The following is a 23301-nucleotide window of genomic DNA, read 5'->3' as shown; positions in this document are numbered from 1 at the left end:
GGGTCTTATTTTCCTATATTCAAACGGTGTATAATGTTGCAGTGGCCAAAAAAAAATCATAGTAAACGCGTTAAATAAAACCGTCACCTTGTTTTTGATTGATACTTAGGCCTACTGCACAACTGTGTTTTAATGTGGGTCATTATGGTGGTACCTGGAGTGCAACATTTTTTCTGAGGTTTTTTTTGGTGAAAACGTGCAACCTTTTAATCAAATTTGAATAATAGGATATTGAGACTGATTTGGTGGGTTTAAAGATTATATTTTTTATGTATAAATGAAATTGTAATCGGTGGGTAAATTTTGAAATGTATTGTATTGTACTGTATTTTGTATATTATATGATGATGTATATTTTAACTGTGGGTCCCTGTCCATAAGCTGTGGGCTTTAGGGATAAGCTTTTTGCAGAACGGACGCTGATATTAACACAAGAAACAATAATGAAATACAAGATTATGTCTGACTGTAAATAAATAAATAAATGTTTGAGAACCACTGCTCAAAGTTATTCTATTTGTTACTATTATACACTATTTTATAATATGTAGTATCGTCTGGCTGGACATACACTATATTGCCAAAAGTATTTGGCCACCTGCCTTGACTCAGTGCCATCCCATTCCTAACCCATAGGGTTAAATATGATGTCGGTCCACCTTTTGCAGCTATTACAGCTTCAACTCTTCTGGGAAGGCTGTCCACAAGGTTGCGGAGTGTGTTTATAGGAATTTTCCACCATTCTTCCAAAAGCGCACTGATATTGGTCGAGAAGGCCTGGCTCTCAGTCTCCGTTCTACTTCATCCCAAAGGTGTTTTTTTTTATCAGGTTCAGGTCAGGACTCTGTGCAGGCCAGTCAAGTTCATCCACATCAGACTCTGTCATCCACGTCTTTATGGACCTTGCTTTGTGCACTTTGTTGGAAGAGGAAAGGGCCCGCTCCAAACTGTTCCCACAAGGTTGGGAGCATGGAATTGTCCAAAATGTTTTGGTATCCTGGAGCATTCAAAGTTCCTTTCACTGGAACGAAGGGGCCAAGCCCAACTCCTGAAAAACAACCCCACATCATAATTCCTCCGTGGCAAAGGTTGTATTTATTTATTTATATTTAACATTTTTAAACTGGGGGCAGCACGGTGGAAGAGGGGTTAGTGCATCTGCCTCACAATACGAAGGTCCTGAGTAGTCTTGGGTTCAATCCCGGGCTCGGGATCTTTCTGTGTGGAGTTTGCATGTCCTCCCCGTGACTGCGTGGGTTCCCTCCGGGTACTCCGGCTTACTCCCACCTCCAAAGACATGCACCTGGGGATAGGCCCCTCCCACCTCCAAAGACATGCACCTGGGGATAGGTTGATTGGCAACACTATATTGGCCCTAGTGTGTGAATGTGAGTGTGAATGTTGTCTGTCTATCTGTGTTGGCCCTGTGATGAGGTAACGACTTGTCCAGGGTGTACGCCGCCTTCCGCCAGATTGTAGCTGAGATAGGCTCCAGCACCCCCCGCGACCCCTAAGGGAATAAGCGGTAGAAAATGGATGGATTTTTAAACTGATTCATATCTCTAACACGTTTGAGGAAAACCACAATTTTCTTTCAACATCCACGGACATTGGGTCCTGAATCTGGAGCATCAGAACATAAACAAAAAATTAAGTCATTTTTAAAATCTCCTTATATCCTTTTGCCACTTTTCGTGCTTGAAAATAAATGTCCCTCAACGTTTGGAATAACTGCGGTCTTAAAACCTGGATAACATTTGTGGTCTGTCTTTGTCAGAAAAGTATAGAAAACAAAAGCCAAACAGATCCAAATGTCAACGGGACGCAAAGTGCTTCACGTCTGGATATCAAAGAGCTTTTATGACAAAAAAAAAGAGTAACCCAGCCGCCAAGTACAATATCACTCCTGACACACTGGCGGAGTGCGCGTCCAGCCGTTAACCCGTCAGAGAAGCCTGCCTGATTACACTCGTTGGCGATTACTGAGGGTTGGGGTGCACATTACCGCCATTTCTGCACAGACGCCAATCAAATATGGATGTCTTTTCTCTGAGACGGGCTCACGGCTTCCTCTGGAAAGAATTTTGGAGGTGAAAAGTTATTTTTTTGAGGCGGAACTGAAAGATGAGAGTCGACAGAGAGAGAGACGAAGATGACCCATTAGGGAGGGGAGAGGGGGGGGGGGAGGAAGCTGTTCCTAAAACCCAAAGTTTGACCCTGAAAAATTTGACATTTTTCACACAACTCGATACGCTCCGCAAAGCGTGAAGTGTAACTTTAGGGATTTGGTACGCGGCTTTATGGGACTGACAAGCACATGTCTGTAAAATTTGAACAGGATTTGTTGAAAAACAAAGTTGTCTTGTGTCATACCAACCTTGAGACCTCCGATTTCGGGAGGTGGGGGTGGTTGGGGGGCGTGGTTGGGGGCGTGGTTAAGAGGGGAGGAGTATATTTACAGCTAGAATTCACCAAGTCAAGTATTTCATATATATATATATATATATATATATATATATATATATATATATATATATATATATATATATATATATATATATATATATATATGTATATATATATATATATATATATATATATATAAGAAATACTTGACGAAATACTAAGTCAAGTATTTCATATATATATATATATATATATATATATATATATATATATATATATATATAAAATAAATACTTGACGAAATACTAAGTCAAGTATATCATATATATATATATATATATATATATATATATATATATATAAGAAATACTTGACTTTCAGTGAATTCTAGCTATAAATATATATATTTATTTTATTATATACTGTATATATATATATATATATATATATATATATATATATATATATATATATATATATAAGGAATACTTGACAAAATACTAAGTCAAGTATTTCATATATATATATATATATATATATTATATATATATATATATATATAAGAAATACTTGACTTTCAGTGAATTCTAGCTATAAATGTATATATATATATATATATATATATATATATATATATATATATATATATATATATATATATATATATATATATATACATATATATATATGAAATAAATATTTGAATTTCAGTGTTCATTTATTTACACATATACACACACATAACACTCATCTACTCATTGTTGAGTTAAGGGTTGAATTGTCCATCCTTGTTCTATTCTCTGTCACTATTTTTCTAACCATGCTGAACACCCTCTCTGATGATGCATTGCTGTGTGGCACGCACAAAAGTGCTTTCATCAAATGCACTAGATGGCAGTATTGTCCTGTTTAAAAGTGTCACAACATTGCTGTTTACAGCAGACGAACTGCTTTACGGTAGAATAAAATGTGACTGCTGTTGTTGTGTGTTGTTGCCGCGCTGGGAGGACGTTAATGAAACTGCCTAACAATAAACCCACATAAGAAACCAAGAACTCGCCCTCCATCATTCTACAGTTATAACGTGATTGGGCAGGTACACTGTTTATATTGTGGGTTAGCGGACTCAGGTCCGCATGGACCTGAGTCCGCCTGAATTTCGGGAGATTTTCGGGAGAAAATTTGTCCCGGGAGGTTTTCGGGAGGGGCGCTGAATTTTGGGAGTCTCCCGGAAAATCCGGGAGGGTTGACAAGTATGAGTATATAAGAAATACTTGACTTTCAGTAAATTCTAGCTATATACATATATATTTATTTTATTATATACATATATATATACATATATATATATATATATATATATATATATATATATATATATATATATATATACATATATATATGTGTATATATATATATATATATGTGTATATATATATATATATATATATATATATATATATAAGAGAAATACTTGAATTTCAGTGTTCATTTATTTCCACATATACACACACATAACACTCATCTACTCATTGTTGAGTTAAGGGTTGAATTGTCCATCCTTGTTCTATTCTCTGTCACTATTTTTCTAACCATGCTGAACACCCTCTCTGATGATGCATTCTGCTTCGTCTCCTTGTTGTGTGCACAGTTGTGCACTGCACTCTCTAAAAGCCCTAGATGTTATTGTCACATATGCATGTACAGTAGATGGCAGTATTGTCCTGTTTAAGAGTGTCACAACATTGCTGTTTACGGCAGACGAACTGCTTTACGGTAGACGAAAACGTGACTGCTGTTGTTGTGTGTTGTTGCCGTGCTGGGAGGACGTTTATGAAACTGCCTAACAACAAACCCACATAAGAAACCAAGAACTCGCTCTCGATCATTCTACAGTTATAACGTCATTGGGCAGGCACGCTGTTTATATTGTGGGAAAGCAGACGTGAAAACAGGCTGTCGACACGTCACTCAGGTCCGCGTGGAGCTGGAGGGCTTCCAGCTCCGCCTGAATTTCGGGAGATTTTCGGGAGAAAATTTGACGCCGGGAGGTTTTCGGGAGAGGAGCTGAATTTCGGGAGTTTCCCGGAAAATCCGGGAGGGTTGGCAAGTATGTCTTGTGTTGATCTCTTAAAATAGATCAAAAGGGGGAATGTTGGGATATAATTAAGATAATGAAGCTTAAGCTCTCAGTTCCAGTTGGAACTGGGTCCAAGTTCAAGCACACGCACACTCACTCTTATCGTCCGCATTCTTGCCACTGTTGACGTGGCTTCTTTGCCGAGGTCTGAAGGACAACACCAGATATGAAGTCGGAGTCCAGGAAGGAGAAGGCAGAGGAAGATTCCACGCCTGGAGGAAGACACCTCATTGCATATTCATACATTGTGATTAGAGATGTCCGATAATGGCTTTTTTGCCGATATTCCGATATTGTCCAACTCTTAATTACCGATTCCTAAATCAATATATACAGTCGTGGAATTAACACATTATGCCTAATTTTCTTGTGATGCCCCGCTGGATGCATTAAACAATGTATTTTGTTCCACCTCAATACTACAAACTGCATGTCATACATTTTGGCCACAGAGAACCTCCGATCACATGCTGATTCGTCACCGCCACGCTAACACAGGAAATCATACATTTTGCATGGACAGCTGGCTAGTAAGGCGATAATGAATTGTTTGCACACAATCAGATACGCCTAGGTCATTTTATAGGTCACTTGGACTCGAACAATGCCGCACTTTGAATCCGACAAAAAAATATTGGCTAGAATGCCTAAGTCACGATCGTGTCAACTCTTTGGGGAAGGTGAGCACTGAGCAAAGCGTCTCCTCACACCGTGTGACAGATAAATGCCAAAAGAAAAACAGCCCATGGTGTCAAAATATCTTGGGAGGCATCAAAAGCAATTTTTTCTGGCTCGGAGTCAGTTTTTGTGATCAGTTGTCAAACTAAGGCGGGACCATGTGAAAAAACCATTGAAAAACATTCTATAAATTCCACCTCCAAGTATATTTCAGCCCATATTGTCCACTCTAAGTCTGTATTATATGTATGTAATGGAGTGAAGTTGGTACGGTGGGTGAATCGTGAATAAAAAACAGAATACAATGATTTGTAAATCCTTTTAAACTTATATTCAATTGAATAGACTGCAAAGAGAAGATATCTAATGTTGGAACTGATAAACTTTTTTTTTGCAAATAATCATTAACTTAGAATTTAATGGCAGCAACACATTGCAAAATAGTTGGCACAGGGGCATTTTTACCACTGTGTTACATGGCCTTTCCTTTTAACAACACTCAGTAGACATTTGGGAACAATTTTTGAAGCTTTTCAGGTGGAATTCGTTCCCATTCTTGCTTGATGTACAGCTTAAGTTGTTCAACAGTCTCCGTTGTGGTATTTTAGGCTTCAAAATGCACCACACATTTCCAATGGGAGACAGGTCTGGACTACAGGCAGGCCAGTCTAGTACCCGCACTCTTTTACTATGAAGCCACGCTGTTGTAACACGTGGCTTGGCATTGTCTTGCTGAAATAAGCAGGGGCGTCCATGGTAACGCTGCTTGGATGGCAACATATGTTGCTCCAAAACCTGTATGTACCTTTCAGCATTAATGGCGCCTTCACAGATGTGTAAGTTACCCATGCCTTGGGCACGAATACACCCCCGTACAATCACAGATGCTAGCTTTTGAACTTTGCGCCTAAGTGATTGGAAATATGGGGGGACATCGGCTCTGGAGGTAGAGCAGGTCATTAGGGTTGGCGGTTCGAACCCAGTTACTGCCTTTGTCATTGTACACAGCAAAAGTAGCTTACCACCAGCACTGTGTGACTGTGGAGTGACTGAATAATAGGTTCTCAAAGTAACACATATTTTACAGACGATGAGCTGAGATAGGCTCCAGCGACAAGCGGTAGAAAATGGATGGATGGATGGAGTCGCTACGTTTTTCCAACCCTTTGAAACCTGCAGTTTGTAAAAAGGCGCGGCTAAATTACGGATGTGTTTTCGCTAACAGCGAATTGTTTTGTTACCAACAAATAGTTTTCATCTTACGCCGACAGAGACACTGGAAAGGTGTGTTATTGTTTGTGCTACGGCGCCATCTTTTGGATGAGTTCGTTCACTGCAGGGTTGACAATGTACTTCTTGTTTTGTGCCGGAAGTGTATTCGTCTATAGTGTTTCGGCTCTTTCATCACACCGAGTAACATTTGTAAATTTTACAATATCACTAAAACAGTTCATACTTACTGAACCGTCCGGTGTGTGATGTCTGTTAGTTATCGCAAATGGTACAGCGTGTATTCATGTAAAAACATTTTTTTTAAATGTTACAAATCATGTTAAGTCGTATCTTAAATTAAAGGTCTTGATGAGTGATTTTCACATTTGCAGTAAATTTGTCAATATGTTTTTCTTTTTTTTTGAGAGATGTCCGATATTGTCCAACTCTTAATTACCGATTCCGATATCAACCGATACCGATATATACAGTCGTGGAATTAACACATTATTATGCCTAATTTTGTTGTGATGCCCCGCTGGATGCATTAAACAATGAAACAAGGTTTTCCAAAATAAATCAACTCAAGTTATGGGAAAAAAAAATGCCAACATGGCACTGCCATATTTATTATTGAAGTCACAAAGTGCATTTTTTTTTTTTAACATGCCTCAAAACAGCGGCTTGGAATTTGGGACATGCTCTCCCTGAGAGAGCATGAGGAGGTTGAGGCGGGCGGGGTAGGGGGTAGAGGGGGGTGTATATTGTAGCGTCCCGGAAGAGTTAGTGCTGCAAGGGGTTCTGGGTGTTTCTTCTGTTGTGTTTATAATAATAATAACTGGGATTTATATAGCGCTTTTCTAAGTACCCAAAGTCGCTTTACATGTAGAACCCATCAATCATTCACACCTGGTGGTGGTAAGCTACTTTCATAGCCACAGCTGCCCTAGGGTAGACTGACGGAAGCGTGGCTGCAATTTGCGCCAACGACCACCACCTATCATTCATCATTCAATTCACCGGTGTGAGTGGCACCGGGGGCAAAGGGTGAAGTGTCCCGCTCAAGGACACAACGGCAGCGATTTTTGGATGGTAAGAGGCGGGGAGCGAACCTGCAACCCTCAGGTTTCTGTCACGGTTGCTCTACCCACTACGCCATACCGCCCCAGTTTATGTTGTGTTACGGTGCGGATGTTCTCCCGAAATGTGTTTGTCATTCTTCTTTGGTGCGGGTTCACAGTGTGGCGCATATTTGTAACGGTGTTAAAGTTGTTTATACGGCCACCCTCAGTGTGACCTGTATGGCCATTGACCAAGTATGCGAAGCATTCACTTGTGTGTGTGAAAAGCCGTAGATATTATGTGGCTGGGCCGGCACGCAAAGGCAGTGCCTTTAAAGGGGAACATTATCACAATTTCAGAATTGTTAAAACTATTAAAAATCAGTTCCCAGTGGCTTATTTTATTTTTCAAAGTTTTTTTCAAAATTTTACCCATCATGCAATATCCCTAAAAAAAGCTTCAAAGTGCCTGATTTTAACCATCGTTATATACACCCGTCCATTTTCCTGTGACGTCACATAGTGATGCCAACTCAAACAAACATGGCGGATAGAACAGCAAGCTATAGCGACATTAGCTCGGATTCAGACTCGGATTTCAGCGGCTTAAGCGATTCAACAGATTACGCGTGTATTGAAACGGATGGTTGTAGTGTGGAGGCAGGTAGTGAAAACGAAATTGAAGAAGAAACTGAAGCTATTGAGCCATATCGGTTTGAACCGTATGCAAGCGAAACCGACGAAAACGACACGACAGCCAGCGACACGGGAGAAAGCGAGGACGAATTCGGCGATCGCCTTCTAACCAACGATTGGTATGTGTTTGTTTGGCATTAAAGGAAACTAACAACTATGAACTAGGTTTACAGCATATGAAATACATTTGGCAACAACATGCACTTTGAGAGTGCAGACAGCCCAATTTTCATCAATTAATATATTCTGTAGACATACCCTCATCCGCTCTCTTTTCCTGAAAGCTGATCTGTCCAGTTTTGGAGTTGATGTCAGCAGGGAAGCTAGGGTCGATATTCTTCTGTGCCATCTCTGTCGTAGCATAGCTTTCGTCGGTAAAGTGTGCGGAACAAACGTCCAATTTCTTGCCACTTTCGCATCTTTGGGCCACTGGTGCAACTTGAATCCGTCCCTGTTCGTGTTGTTACACCCTCCGACAACACACCGACGAGGTATGATGTCTCCAAGGTACGGAAAACAGTCGAAAAAACGGAAAATAACAGAGCTGATTTGACTCGGTGTTTGTAATGTGTTTGAGAAAATGGCAGATTGCTTCCCGATGTGACGTCATCGCTCCGAGAGCGAATAATAGAAAGGCGTTTAATTCGCCAAAATTCACCCATTTAGAGTTCGGAAATCGGTTAAAAATGTCATGTCTGTGTGATCATGTTTTTGTTTTGGTCATGTTCAGTTTTGTTTTTGGACTTTTTGTGCACTTTTGTTCTGTCACCATAGCAACCATTAGTTTTCACCTGTCACGTCACGCACCTGTTTCACGTTTTGAGTCACGCACCTGTTTTCGTTACTGTCATGACTTGGTCCCGGGTGTTTGCTTTTCCGGGATGCAACGGAAAGTTGGCTCGGGCGAGACGGGAATATGAGTACATTTTTATTTAACGCTACAAAAAAAGGAAGTAAACAAAAGGCGCGCACAATGGCGGAGAACAAACTATGAAACCAAATACTTGCACAAAGGCAAAAACTATGAACAACAAAAAACACTAACTGTGGCAATAATAAACAAAACTTACTTGGCATGGACAAAAAGGAGCAGCGTGAACGATGGACATGAAAAAAGAGTCAGAACTGTGCAGAGCATAAATGTGGGAATGTCGTCAGAACGACAAACTGAAAACAATGAACTTAAATACTATAGACATGATTAACGAAAAACAGGTGCGTGACTCAAAACGTGAAACAGGTGCGTGACGTGACAGGTGAAAACTAATGGTTGCTATGGTGACAAAACAAAAGTGCACAAAAAGTCCAAAAACAAAACCGAACATGACCAAAACAAAAACATGATCACACAGACATGACAAAAAAAATATATGGTCTTTTTTCTGCAACATCAAGGTATATATTGACGCTTACATAGGTCTGGTGATAATGTTCCCCTTTAAGGTTTATTGGCGCTCTGTACTTCTCCTTAGGTCCGTTTGAAAAAGTCATCCATTTTACTTTTTTGAAACCGATACCGATAATTTTGAAACTGATACCAATCATATCCGATATTACATTTTAAAGCATTTATCGGACATCTCTACTTTTTTTCACTTGATCATTCTCCTCAGCCTCTGTTTAACACAAACGCCAAACCACTGCCTTTGAAGTTTTGTCTTTTACAGGCCGCATCTGACCTAAATCTAAATCTCCACACTCATTATCTCCGGACTTTTCCGGACAAACTGTAAGGGGACCTTAATGTGGACAACTCCATTCCAAATCAATTCCATTTGTCAACACAAGTGAGACCGCGACACGCCAACTTAAGCGTGGCAATGCGGAGTATGTGAAGGATTCCACCGACCGGCACGGTAATTGGTATGTTTACGATATCAGCCTTATTACGCTACGGTGCATCCAAACATGGTTGCTTTCATATTACCATTAGCATGTCGGCGCTCCAATGCGTTTGCTATTTTGAGACGCTAAACGCTGAGCCCTCAAATCCAGCAGGGTCTGCGGATGGCGCCACTAGTAGCCAGCCAGTCTCACCGCCACCCCCTCCCTCTGCCTACAACCTCCCCAGCCAGTAGCACTCAGAGCCAAGGTCCAGGAATTAGCCCCAGCACCCGTCCAGACAACAGATCAATGGTCCCGCTCCTGTATTGATAGGGCCACTTGGGCTCCAGAAGTGGCTGCTAATCCCTGCAGTTTATCAGCCACCGGGCGACCGGCTGCCTGGATCTGTTGTCTGCTACTACACACTTACACTCGTGGACATACACCACCACTCTGTGCACACTTTCTTGTAAACACCAGGAGTTCTTTTCACTTAAGCACTCACCTCTCTCATCGTGCTGTCCTTTTCCCTTCAACGTAAGCCTCCGGGTGTGAGGGCTGCAGCTATAGGCTTGTTTTCTTCACCGACCCTGTGTCGACTTGTTATTTTTCCCCAATAAAGGGCCTTGAATAAGAGAGGTTGTCCGATATTCGGGGTCTGGAGATCGACAATTACACCAACAAGTACCATGAATTGATTAACGTGGACTTGAACAAGTTGAAAAACTTATTCGGGTGTCACCATTTAGCGGTCAATTGTACGGAATATGTACTGTACTGTGTAAACTGAACTGTATTCTCTTCCTTTGCAATCTACTAATAAAAGTTTCAATCAATCAACAAACAAAAAAAGGTGTTTTCCTTCATATCATAAACAGAAGTACTTTATTATTGTCAATCCCATTCAAGATCAGACAAACATTACAGGGAGACCAAAAAAAAAAGGTGGGAAACAGGTAAACGTTGGGGTGGGTGGGGGGTGGGGTGGGGTGTGAGTAAAAAAATATTCAGTCAAAGGCTGGACTCCAGGGCGGGGGTCCAGAGAGGCCAAGGAAAAAAAAACAATCATAGCCATAGCCATACTTGCCAACCTTGAGACCTCCAAATTCGGGAGATGGGGAGGAGGGGTTTGGTGGTAGCGGGGGTGTATATTGTAGCTTCCCGGAAGAGTTAGTGCTGCAAGGGATTCCGGGTATTTGTTCTGTTGTGATTATGTTGTGTTACGGTGCGGATGTTCTCCCGAAATGTGTTTGTCATTCTTGTTTGGTGTGGGTTCACAGTGTGGCGCATATTTGCAACAGCGTTAAAGTTGTTTACACGGCCACCCTCAGTGTGACCTGTATGGCCGTTGATCAAGTATGCCGTGCATTCACTCCCGTGTGTGTATTACGTGACTGGGCCGGCATGCTGTCTGTTTGTATGTAGGAAACGTGGACGTGACGACAGGTAGTAGAGGACGCTAAAGGCAGTGCCTTTAAGGCACGCCCCCAATACTGTTGTTCGGGTGGAAATCGGGAGAATGGTTGCCCCGGGAGATTTTCGGGAGGGTTGGCGCTGAAATTCGGGAGTCTCCCGGGAAAATTGGGAGGGTTGGCAAGTATGGCCATAGCACACATAAACATGTTACATAGAATCAACAAGACTTGCAACAGAGGGAAGGGAGTGGGAGCTGCGGAGGCCGGCTACTGCTGTATAAGCGCTAGTCAGCCGTCCATCGCCCCGAAGGGATTCAAGTAGGGATGTCCGATAATGGCTTTTTGCCGATATCCGATTTTCCGATATTGTCCAACTCTTTAATTACCGATACCGATATCAACCGATATATACAGTCGTGGAATTAACACATTATTATGCCTAATTTGGACAACCAGTTATGGTGAAAATAAGGTATTTTGCCTATCGTTCACAATCATTATGAGAGACAAGAAGACAAAAGGTTTTTGTTTTTTTTTGTATTCGAACATGTGAAAAACGGCTTGTTCTTGGGAGTTAGCGATGCAGCTAATGGGAGCAATCAATTAATTCTGCCTCTAAAACACTTAAAAAATGCATTAAAAAACCGTCAAAAATACTTAATTTACGTTCTGTAACCTGTATAATAACCAAGCTGTCGCGACATTGTTACTGTAAGAGCGAACACTGAGGAACTCTTTTTCTAGTGTAGTAACACATCGGAAGGCTACGGTATTAGCTGCAAAAGCTATGGAAAGAGATAAGTTAGCTTCTACATTAGCACAAAACGCGTTTTGAGTTTGTAATGCACAACACAATGCGATAAGACACCAATCTGAGAAACATGAACAATCATATTACAGTATCTGTAAAGTATTAGCCCACATTTCATGTTACTGTAGTTGTAATAACATGCACGACGTGCTGCGTGTATCATGATCAATATTAAAGTGTGACTCACTCCATGAATGTTTTTCTGGTTTATTTGGGTAAGCACTCCATTTATGTTGAAATAGCAAGGGTCAAGTTCCACATTTACAGCGCCAAAGTCACTTTTCTCTCGGCTTCCGTCCGCTCCAACGTTTCACTCTCGCTTCTATAAGCAGTAGTTCATCCTCAGTATGTTCAGCTTCAAAAAGATAAGGTTGTGAATGTCTTTTTGTCCAAAAAATAATCGTCTTCGTTGTCTATGACCAAGTCTGCCATGATTAGAAAACAGATTTGAGTTTTTTAGCGGAAGTAGGACACACATTTAAGTAAATGCCCCAAGGAATTAGCTCCGGCAATGATTAAAATGACCAAAATACAGTAAATATTGTGCATATTACATAAGGTTAGAGCTGTTATTGCTTTATATATAGACTTGCGCTCTGCATATAAAACGTTGACGGAGGGTTTGTGTGTTCTTGTCTCTCATAATGATTGTGAACGAACAAAAAAAGTGCAGTTCCCCTTTACAAAGAGGGGACATCGTATATTTGGAGACTAGAGAGACATACATGCAACCCAACAGGTGACGTCAAAAGATGCCACCTAAAACTTCACTGAAAAATAAACATGATTTTATGTAATTTTTTTAAACAGGCTTTAAAATTCAGGGGTTGTCTTATATTCCATGTTTACCAATGTGTAGGTGGCACAACATTACTTTTTACAAAGCTTCACTGTGTTTAATACAATTTAAAAAGATTAATTTTGTATTTTTTTTTTTTTTACAAAAAACGTGTCTCGACAAAAAGTAACTGTCTTATATTTGGGTTCCAGTGAGTCAAACATGTAAACAGGGGATGCCAAAAAAAGCCCCCTAAAACTTCACTGATGATAAAAACATGATTTTGAAAAAAAACAAAATTCCTCAGGGCTCAATCTATATTCAGGGGATGCCTATTATACCAAGTCTACAAATTAACACATGCAAAGTGGCACCAAATTAATTTTCACAAAATTAAAATATTGAAAACATGATTTAAAAAAGATGCATTTTGTCTTTTTCCATTCAGAAAATGGGGTTGTCTTATATTCAAGGCCTTCTAATATGAGGAGTCTTGACCATTACAAACACAAACATACAGGTGACACCAAAATATATGTATATGTATATACACATATATTTTGAAAATATATGTATACATATTTTGATGTCCTCCGTTATATATATATATATATATATATATATATATATATATACTTATAATATTTATATTTTATATATTATATATTATTATATTTTATATATTATATATTATTATATTTTATATATTACATATATATTATATATATTTTATATACATATATAATATTTAAAAAAATATTAAGTAAGGGACATCCTATATTTTGGCGTCTAGAGAGATATGCATGCAACCCAATCAGGTTTTTTTCTTCAAAAAACGGGCCTTAAAAATGAGGGGGTCAGCCTATTTTCAGAGGTTGTCTTATATTCCAAGTCGACAAATTTACAAAAGCAAACCAACATGTGGCACAAAATTAGTTTTTGCAAAAAAAAAAAAAATCACTGAATACAATTTCAAAGGATTAATTGTGTATTTTTACTAAAAATGTGTCTTGACGGGATCGTCTTTTATTCGGGTATGGGAGATGTATACATTTTAACCAACAGTTGATGCCAAAAGATGCCTCTTAAAACTTCACTGTTTATGAAAACATGATTATTGTATTTATTTATTTTTTCCTCAGTGGTAATTTTTTTCCACAAAAAGTGGGGTCGTCTTATATTCAGGACCATATAATATGTGGGGTCTGGATATTTACGAACACAAACATACAGGTGACGCCAAAAGCTGCTTCCCAACGGTTCACTGATATTGAAAAAATTATTTAAAAAATATAAATTTTGTTTTTACCAAAAAAAGAGGGAACGTCCTATATTTGGGCGTCTGGAGAGATATACATGCAACCCGACAGGTTTTTTACTTCAAAAAACAACCCTTGAAAATGAGGGGTCATCCTATTTTCAGGGGTTGTCTTATATTCCAAGTCTACAAATGTCACGTGTGGGTCGCAACTTACTGCGCGGTTCGTTCTCCCGGGATGCAAACGGACGACTCCGGACAGGACTTGCAGGTAGGAACATGATTTAATCTTGAAAATAACGCGAAGTACCAAAAAACAGAAAACAAGCAAAAGGAATCATGTGCTGATCGCACTCGAAACTAAGCTACCACTTAGCATGAACTAGAAGACAAGCAAACTTACGTGACGAGAACATGAAGCAAACACTTAGCATAAACTATGGCATGGAACACTCACGAAACTGTGGCATGAGACAAACAAGACTTACTAGTAGGTTGCGTGAAGCAAACAATGTCGCCAGACCGACTGACTGGCAAAGGCAGGCTTAAATAATGCCTCTGATTAGAAACAGGTGAGCGTCCCTAACATCAGAGGCCGGTGAAAACAATAAGCAGCCATGGCAACCAAACCAAACTCAGAGGTGTCACAAACAGGAACTAAAGGAGTCCAAAAACTAACAGAAAATACATGACCGGACCACGGATCATGACAACAAATTCACACTCGCAAACAAAATTAGTTTTTGCAAAAAAAACCCCCCCAAAACACTGATATTGAATACAATTTCAAAAGATTGTGTCTTTTTACTAAAAATGTGTCTTGACGGGATCGTCTTGTATTCGGGTTCTGGAGGTTTATACATTTAAACCAACAATTGATGCCAAAAGATGCCTCCTAAAATTTCACTGTTGATGAAAACGTGATTATCTTATTTATTTATGTTTTTCCCAATGGTCATCCTATATGCAGAAGACATCTTATATACCAGTCTACAAATTAACACATGCAAACCAGCATGTGGCACAAAATGTGTTTTTTGCAACAACAACAAAAAATCACTGATATTGAATACAATTTCAAAAGATTGTGTCTTTTTACTAAAGATGTGTCTTGACGGGATCGTCTTTTATTCGGGTTCTGGCGATTTATACATTCAAACCAACAATTGATGCCAAAAGATGCCTCCTAAAACTTCACTGTTGATGAAAACATGATTATCTTATTTTTTTCCCAATGGTCATCCTATATGCAGAGGACGTCTTATATACCAGTGTACAAATTAACACATGCAAACCAGCATGTGGCACAAAATGGGTTTTTGCAACAACAACAAAAAATCACTGATATTGAATACAATTTCAAAAGATTGTCTTTTTACTAAAAAACTTCACTGTTGATGAAAACATGATTATCTTATTTATTTATTTTTTTTCTATATGCAGAGGACGTCTTATATACCAGTCTACAAATTTACACATGCAAACCTGCAGGTGGCACCAAATTACTTTTCACAAAACTAAAACATTGAAAACATGATTTAAAAATGATGCATTTTGTATCCCCCCCCCCCCCCCCCCCCCCCCCCACAAAAAGTGGCGTTGTCTTATATTCAGGTCCATGTAAAATGTGGGGTCTTGATATTTGCAAACGCAAACCGACAGTTGACGCCATAAGCTACTTCCCAAGGGTTCACTGATATTAATAATGTTTAAAAAAAATATTTACTCGAGATATTTGTGTCTTGAAACAGCGGTGTTGTCTTATATTTGGGTTGTCTTATATTCGAGGTCTATAAATTTATACGTGCAAATCAGCAGGGTGCACCAAATGCTTCATTCAAGTAAGATTAATTTAGTTTTATTCCAAAAAACATGTCTTACACTACATGGGTTGTCATATATTCAACGTTTCAAGATGTTTGAATGCAAAACACCAATAACTTCACCGATATTGAAACATCTTCTTTTTTTTTTTAACTGTACTTTTTTCCTGAAACGTCGGGTGTGAGGGCTGCAGCTATAGAGTTGTTTGAGTTCACCTCGGCCGGGTGTCTGTAAGTGTATCCAGTGTCCTGCATGCTAAAAGTGGGGGCGTGCTGGCTGGTAGACAGAAAGTCTGACCGGAGTGTGGCCCATTGATTCTAATGGGCATTTTTAGGGGCCCTAATGATGGGAATCTGTTCACGCCTCACTTGTCACGCCTTATTAAGGCAAAGCAACAATGAGTCCATTCACACTGGCTCCAGTTACCTCATTCAACCCTCTGTTGTTTACAGGCATTTTAAACATGCACATGTCAAGAGGCTGCATACGCTTCTGCCACTTCCTGCTCAAGAATCTAAACATGTCATATTTCCCATAATATAATGATCTCTTCTCAAAATATGCACCTTTTTTGTCAATTGAATGCATGCAAAGCTAAAGAGACATTTCTCTCTGTATCAGTCACTGGCCATACCTCAGATGTTCTTCAAACAGTGCTTGGTATCAATGATACCAAGCAAACCCAAGTTTGGTATCACCAACACCAAGGAAAACTTTTTTTTTTTTAATGATACCAAGTAAAACCAAGCATGGTATCGTTGATACCAAGTAAAACCAGAGCTTGGTACTGCCGATATCAAGTAAAACTAAGGTTGTTATCACCAAAATCAAGTAAAACCAAGTATGGTACAAAGTAAACTCCATCTTGGTGTTGCAGGTATAAAGAAAACATTAGATCTTGATATAGCTGATACCAAGTACAGTAAAACCAAGCATGGTATCGCCGATACCAAGCAAACCCAAGTTTGGTATCGACAACACCAAGGAAAACGGAGTTTGTTATCACTGATACCAAGTAAAACCAAGCATGGTATAGTTGATACCAAGTAAAACCCGAGCTTGGTACTGCCGATACAAAGTAAAGCTAAGGTTGTTATCACCAAAATCAAGTAAAACCAAGCATGGCATTGATGGTACACAAAACACCCAGTTTGGTGTTGCAGGTATCAAGAAAAAATTAGATGTTGGTATAGCTGATACCAAGTACAGTAAAACCAAGCATGGTATCGCCGATACCAAGCAAACCCAAGTTTGGTATCGCCAACACCAAGCAAACCGGAGTTTGTTATCAATGATACCAAGTAAAACCAAACATTGTATCCAGAGCTTGGTACTGCCGATACAAAGTAAAACTAAGGTTGTTATCACCAAAATCAAGTAAAACTAAGCATGGCATTGATGGTACACAAAACACCCAGCTTGGTGTTGCAGGTATCAAATTTTTTTTTTATGTTGGTATAGCTGATACCAAGTACAGTAAAACCAAGCATGGTATCGCCGATACCAAGCAAACCCAAGTTTGGTATCGCCAACACCAAGGAAAACGGAGTTTGTTATCAATGATACCAAGTAAAACCAAGCATGGTATCGTTGATACCAAGTAAAACCCGAGCTTGGTACTGCCGATACAAAGTAAAACTAAGGTTGTTATCACCAAAATGAAGTAAAACCAAGTATGGCATTGATGGTACAAAGTAAAACCCATCTTAGTGTTGCAGGTATAAAGAAAAAAATAGATATTGGTATAGCTGATACTAAGTACAGTAAAAACAAGCACAGTTTCGCCGATACCAAGCAAACCCAAGTTTGGTATCACCAACATCAAGGAAAACTGAGTTTGTTATAAACGATACCAAGTAAAACCAAGCACGGTATCGTTGATATCAAGTAAAACCAGAGCTTGGTACTGCCGATACAAAGTAAAACTAAGATTGTTATCACCAAAATCAAGTAAAACTAAGCATGGCATTGATGGTACAAAGTAAAACTCATCTTGGTGTTGCAGGTATCAAGAAAAAATTAGATGTTGGTATAGCTGATACCAAGTACAGTAAAACGAAGCATTGTATCGCCGATACCAAGCAAACCCAAGTTTGGTATCACCAACACCAAGGAAAACTGAGTTTCTTATCAATGATACCAAGTAAAACAAAGCATGGTATCGTTGATACCAAGTAAAACCCGAGCTTGGGACTGCCGATACCAAGTAAAACTAAGGTTGTTATCACCAAAATCAAGTAAAACCAAGCACGGCATTGATAGTACAAAAAAAAACCCATCTTGGTGTTGCAGGTATCGAGAAAAAATTAAATGTTGGTATAGCTGATACCAAGTACAGTAAAACCAAGCATGGTATCGCCGATACCAAGCAAACCCAAGTTTGGTATCGCCAACACCAAGGAAAACGGAGTTTGTTATCAATGATACCAAGTAAAACCAAACATTGTATCCAGAGCTTGGTACTGCCGATACAAAGTAAAACTAAGGTTGTTATCACCAAAATCAAGTAAAACTAAGCACAGCATTGATGGTACAAAAAAACAAAAAACAGCTTGGTGTTGCAGGTATCAAGAACATTTTTTATGTTGGTATAGCTGATACCAAGTACAGTAAAACCAAGCATGGTATCGCAGATACCAAGTAAACCCAAGTTTGGTATCGCCAACACCAAGGAAAACTGAGTTTGTTATCAATGATACCAAGTAAAACCAAGCATTGTATCGTTGATACCAAGTAAAACCAGAGCCTGGTACTGCCGGTATCAAGTAAAACTAAGCATAGGATTGATGGTACAAAGTGAAACCCATCTTGGTGTTGCTGGTATAAAGAAAAAAAATGATATTGGTATAGCTGATACCAAGTACAGTAAAACCAAGCATGGTATCGCCGATACCAAGCAAACCCAAGTTTGGTATCGCCAACACCAAGGAAAACGGAGTTTGTTATCAATGATACCAAGTAAAACCAAGCATGGTATTGTTGATACCAAGTAAAACCCAAGCTTGGTACTTCCGATACCAAGTAAAACTAAGGTTGTTATCACCAAAATCAAGTAAAACCAAGCATGGCATTGATGGTACAAAAAACCTTCAGCTTGGTGTTGCAGGTATCAAGAATTTTTTTTATGTTGGTATAGCTGATACCAAGTACAGTAAAAACAAGCACAGTATCGCCGATACCAAGCAAACCCAAGTTTGGTATCGCCAACACCAAGGAAAACGGAGTTTGTCATCAATGATACCAAGTAAAACCAAGCATTGTATCCAGAGCTTGGTACTGCCGATACAAAGTAAAACTAAGGTTGTTATCACCAAAATCAAGTAAAACTAAGCACAGCATTGATGGTACAAAAAAACAAAAAACAGCTTGGTGTTGCAGGTATCAAGAACATTTTTTATGTTGGTATAGCTGATACCAAGTACAGTAAAACCAAGCATGGTATCGCCGATACCAAGCAAACCCAAGTTTGGTATCGCCAACACCAAGGAAAACGGAGTTTGTTGTCAATGATACCAAGTAAAACCAAGCATGGTATCGTTGATACCAAGTAAAACCCGAGCTTGGTACTGCCGATACAAAGTAAAACTGAGGTTGTTATCACCAAAATCAAGTAAACCAAGCATGGCATTGATGGTACAAAACAAAACCCATCTTGGTGTTGCAGGTATCAAGAAAAAATTAAATGTTGGTATAGCTGATACCAAGTACAGTAAAACCAAGCATGGTATCGCCGATACCAAGCAAACCCAAGTTTGGTATCGCCAACACCAAGGAAAACGGAGTTTGTTATCAATGATACCAAGTAAAACCATGCATTGTATCCAGAGCTTGGTACTGCCGATACAAAGTAAAACTGAGGTTGTTATCACCAAAATCAAGTAAAACCAAGCATGGCATTGATGGTACAAAGTAAAACCCATCTTGGTGTATCAATAAAAAAAATGTTGTTATAGCTGATACCAAGTGCAGTAAAACCAAGCATGGTATCGCTGACAACCAGTAAACCCGAGCATCATATCACTGACAGGAAGTAAAATCGAGCTTGGTGTCACCAATACTAAGTAAAACCAAACTTGGAGTCGCAGATATCAAGTAAAACTGAGCTTGGTATCACTGATAAAAAGTAAAACCGAGCTTTGTATTGCCGATACGAAGTGTACCCAAGTTTGGTGTCGCAAACACCAACTGAGCTCGGTATAACAGACACCAAGTAAAACTGAGCTTGGTGTCGGAGATACCAAGTAAAACTGAGCGTGTTTTCATTGATACCAAGTAAAACCACATCCTGGTATTGCCCATACCAAGTAAAACTGAGCGTGTTTTCATTGATACCAAGTAAAACCACAGCTTGGTATTGCCCATACCAGGTAAAACTAAGGGTGTTATTACAAATAACAAGAAAAATCAAACATGGCATTGATGGTACAAAGTAAAACTAAGTTTGGAGTTGCAGGTATCCGGTACAAAAATAGATGTTGGTATCGCAGATACAGAGAAAATCAAGTACAGTAAAACCAAGCATGGAATTACTGTTACCAAGTAAAATCGAGCTTGGTATTGCCGATACCAAGTGAACCCACGTTTTGTATCACCGGCACCACGTAAAACTGAGCTTGTTATTACTAATTAGTAAATATATATATATATATATATATATACCAATGAAAACCGAGCTTGCTGTCGCAGATATCGCATACAAAATAGAAGTTGGTATCGCTGAAATGAAAAAAAAAGTAAACCCAAGCATGGTATCGCCATCCACAAGGAAAACTGAGCTTGTTGTCACCAAAACCAAGCACAGTGTAACTTACACTCAAAAAAATCAAAGCTTGGTATCGCTGATACCAAGTAAAACCAATTATGGTAAAATTGTTTAATAAACTTTTTTATACCGATCAATTACGTAGATGTACAAAATAAAGTTACACTTAAATGTACAAATTATTTTTTAATTTTACTTCAACGTACAATCAGGTTATTGCATCACTATAAAGTCAAAAGTAGGCCAATTTAGTGTGAAAATGATTGAATTGGATCATTCCAATGCGAGGCGGAAGGAAAAGTAGTTCCTGCTAACACAGTATTATTGGGTAGCCAATATGAAATTATATTTCTGATCAGCATATTATATCTAGGGCAGCACGGTGGACCAGGGTTTAGTACATGTGCTTCACAATACGAAGGTCCTGGGTTCGATCCCCGGGCTCGGGGTCTGTCTGTGTGGAGTTTGCATGTTCTCCCCGTGACTGCGTGGGTTCCCGCTTTCGGCTTCCTCCCACCTCCAAAGACATGCACCTGGGGATAGGTTAAGCGTAGGCAAGGAACGATCATCTCGTGAGTTCAAATCGAGTCATACCAAAGACAATAAAAATGGGAGCCATTACCTCCCTGCTTGGCACTCAGCATCAAGGGTTGGGATTTGGGGTTAAATCGCCAGAAATGATTCCCAGGCGCGGCCACCACTGCTGCTCACTGCTCCCCTCACCTCCCAGGGGGTGATCAAGGGTGATGGGTCAAATGCAGAGAATAATTTTGCCACACCTAGAATGTGTGTGTGACTATCAGTGGTACTTTAACTTCTTATTCACTGCGTTGTCAGCTATTTAGACAATGGCGCCTTTGTGTTCAGTCATTTCCAGTGTCAAGACATGTTTACATTCAATGAACCGCAGCTTTTCACTGCCGGCAGCCTTCTTGCAGCCCACGCTCCATTGACTACTCTGAAGTATATCCATTCATTTTCTATATCATTTATAGTCATACATATATATATGTTAGGTCAGGTAAAAACACAGAGGCTATATCATCCCTACAAGCCTGTTTTGCAGGGCATTCCATAGTACTGGAGCCCGAATAGAAAACGCTCTATAGCCCGCAGACTTTTTTTGGGCTCTGAGAATCACTAATAAGCCGGAGTTCTTTGAACGCAGATTTCTTGCCGGGACATATGGTACAATACAATCGGCAAGATAGGATGGAGCTAGACCGTGTAGTATTTTATACGTAAGTAGTAAAACCTTAAAGTCACTGTGGAAGTTTCTTCGTAGCAGGTTTGGTGGATCACACACGTCAGCTGTCCTCCTCTGTGTCATGCCTCTCCTCCTCCTGCTCCCGGGCCGCTTACTGTTAAAGACAACAGATGATTAGATTAACACGTACCACCTGTGAAATCTAATCACCTGCCAGCTGTGTCTCGCCGTCAGCACATGCCCCGCCCCTATACGATGGTGCTCGTTCTCAGTACCATAGACAGAGGCGGTGACCTTTGCTCCTCCCTCCACGGTCACATCTTAAGTGGACAGGAAGCCAGTGCAGGGGAGCCAGTATAGACGACCCGTGCAATGGACATCAAGTGGACCTAGATCATAGTGTGAGAGTCCAGTCCATAGTGGGGCCAGCCGGAGATTGTCTTGGGTGGAGACAAGTCAGCAGTGCAGAGACGTCCTCAACTGATGCACAGGTGGTCCATCCCGGGTACCGACTTTGAACAGCTAGCGCGTCATCTGTGGACACCTAATCTGTGCCCCCCTTCTCCACGCAGAGCAGAAAAGAGACGGCAGATCAACTGGTCTAAAAGGGGGGTCTATTTAAAGGCTAGCGTATACAATTGAATTTTAAGATGGGACTTAAATGCTTCTACTGAGGTAGCATCTCTAACTGTTACCGGGAGGGCATTCCAGAGTACTGGAGCCCGAATAGAAAACGCTCTATAGCCAGCAGACTTTTTTTGGGCTCTGGGAATCACTAATAAGCCGGAGTTCTTTGAACGCAGATTTCTTGCCGGGACATATGGTACAATACAATCAGATGGAGCTAGGCCGTGCAGTATTTTATACGTAAGTAGTAAAACCTTAAAGTCACATCTTAAGTGCACAGGAAGCCAGTGCAGGTGAGCCAGTATAGACGACCCGTGCAATGGACGTCAAGTGGACCTAGATCATAGTGTGAGAGTCCAGTCCATAGTGGGGCCAGCCGGAGATCGTCTTGGGTGGAGACAAGTCAGCAGCGCAGAGACGTCCTCAACCGATGCACAGATGAGTGGTCCATCCCGGGTCCCGATTTTGAACAGCTAGCGCTTCATCTGTGGTCACTTAATCTGTGCCTCCCCCCCTCCACGAAGGAGAGGGGGGCAGAGCAGAAAAGAGACGACAGATCAACTGATCTAAAAGGGGGGTCTATTTAAAGGCTAGTGTATACA

The sequence above is a fragment of the Nerophis lumbriciformis genome, linkage group LG32, assembly GCF_033978685.3.
Source record: "Nerophis lumbriciformis linkage group LG32, RoL_Nlum_v2.1, whole genome shotgun sequence".
Lineage (NCBI taxonomy): Eukaryota > Metazoa > Chordata > Actinopteri > Syngnathiformes > Syngnathidae > Nerophis > Nerophis lumbriciformis.
This window is presented reverse-complemented; position numbering follows the sequence as displayed.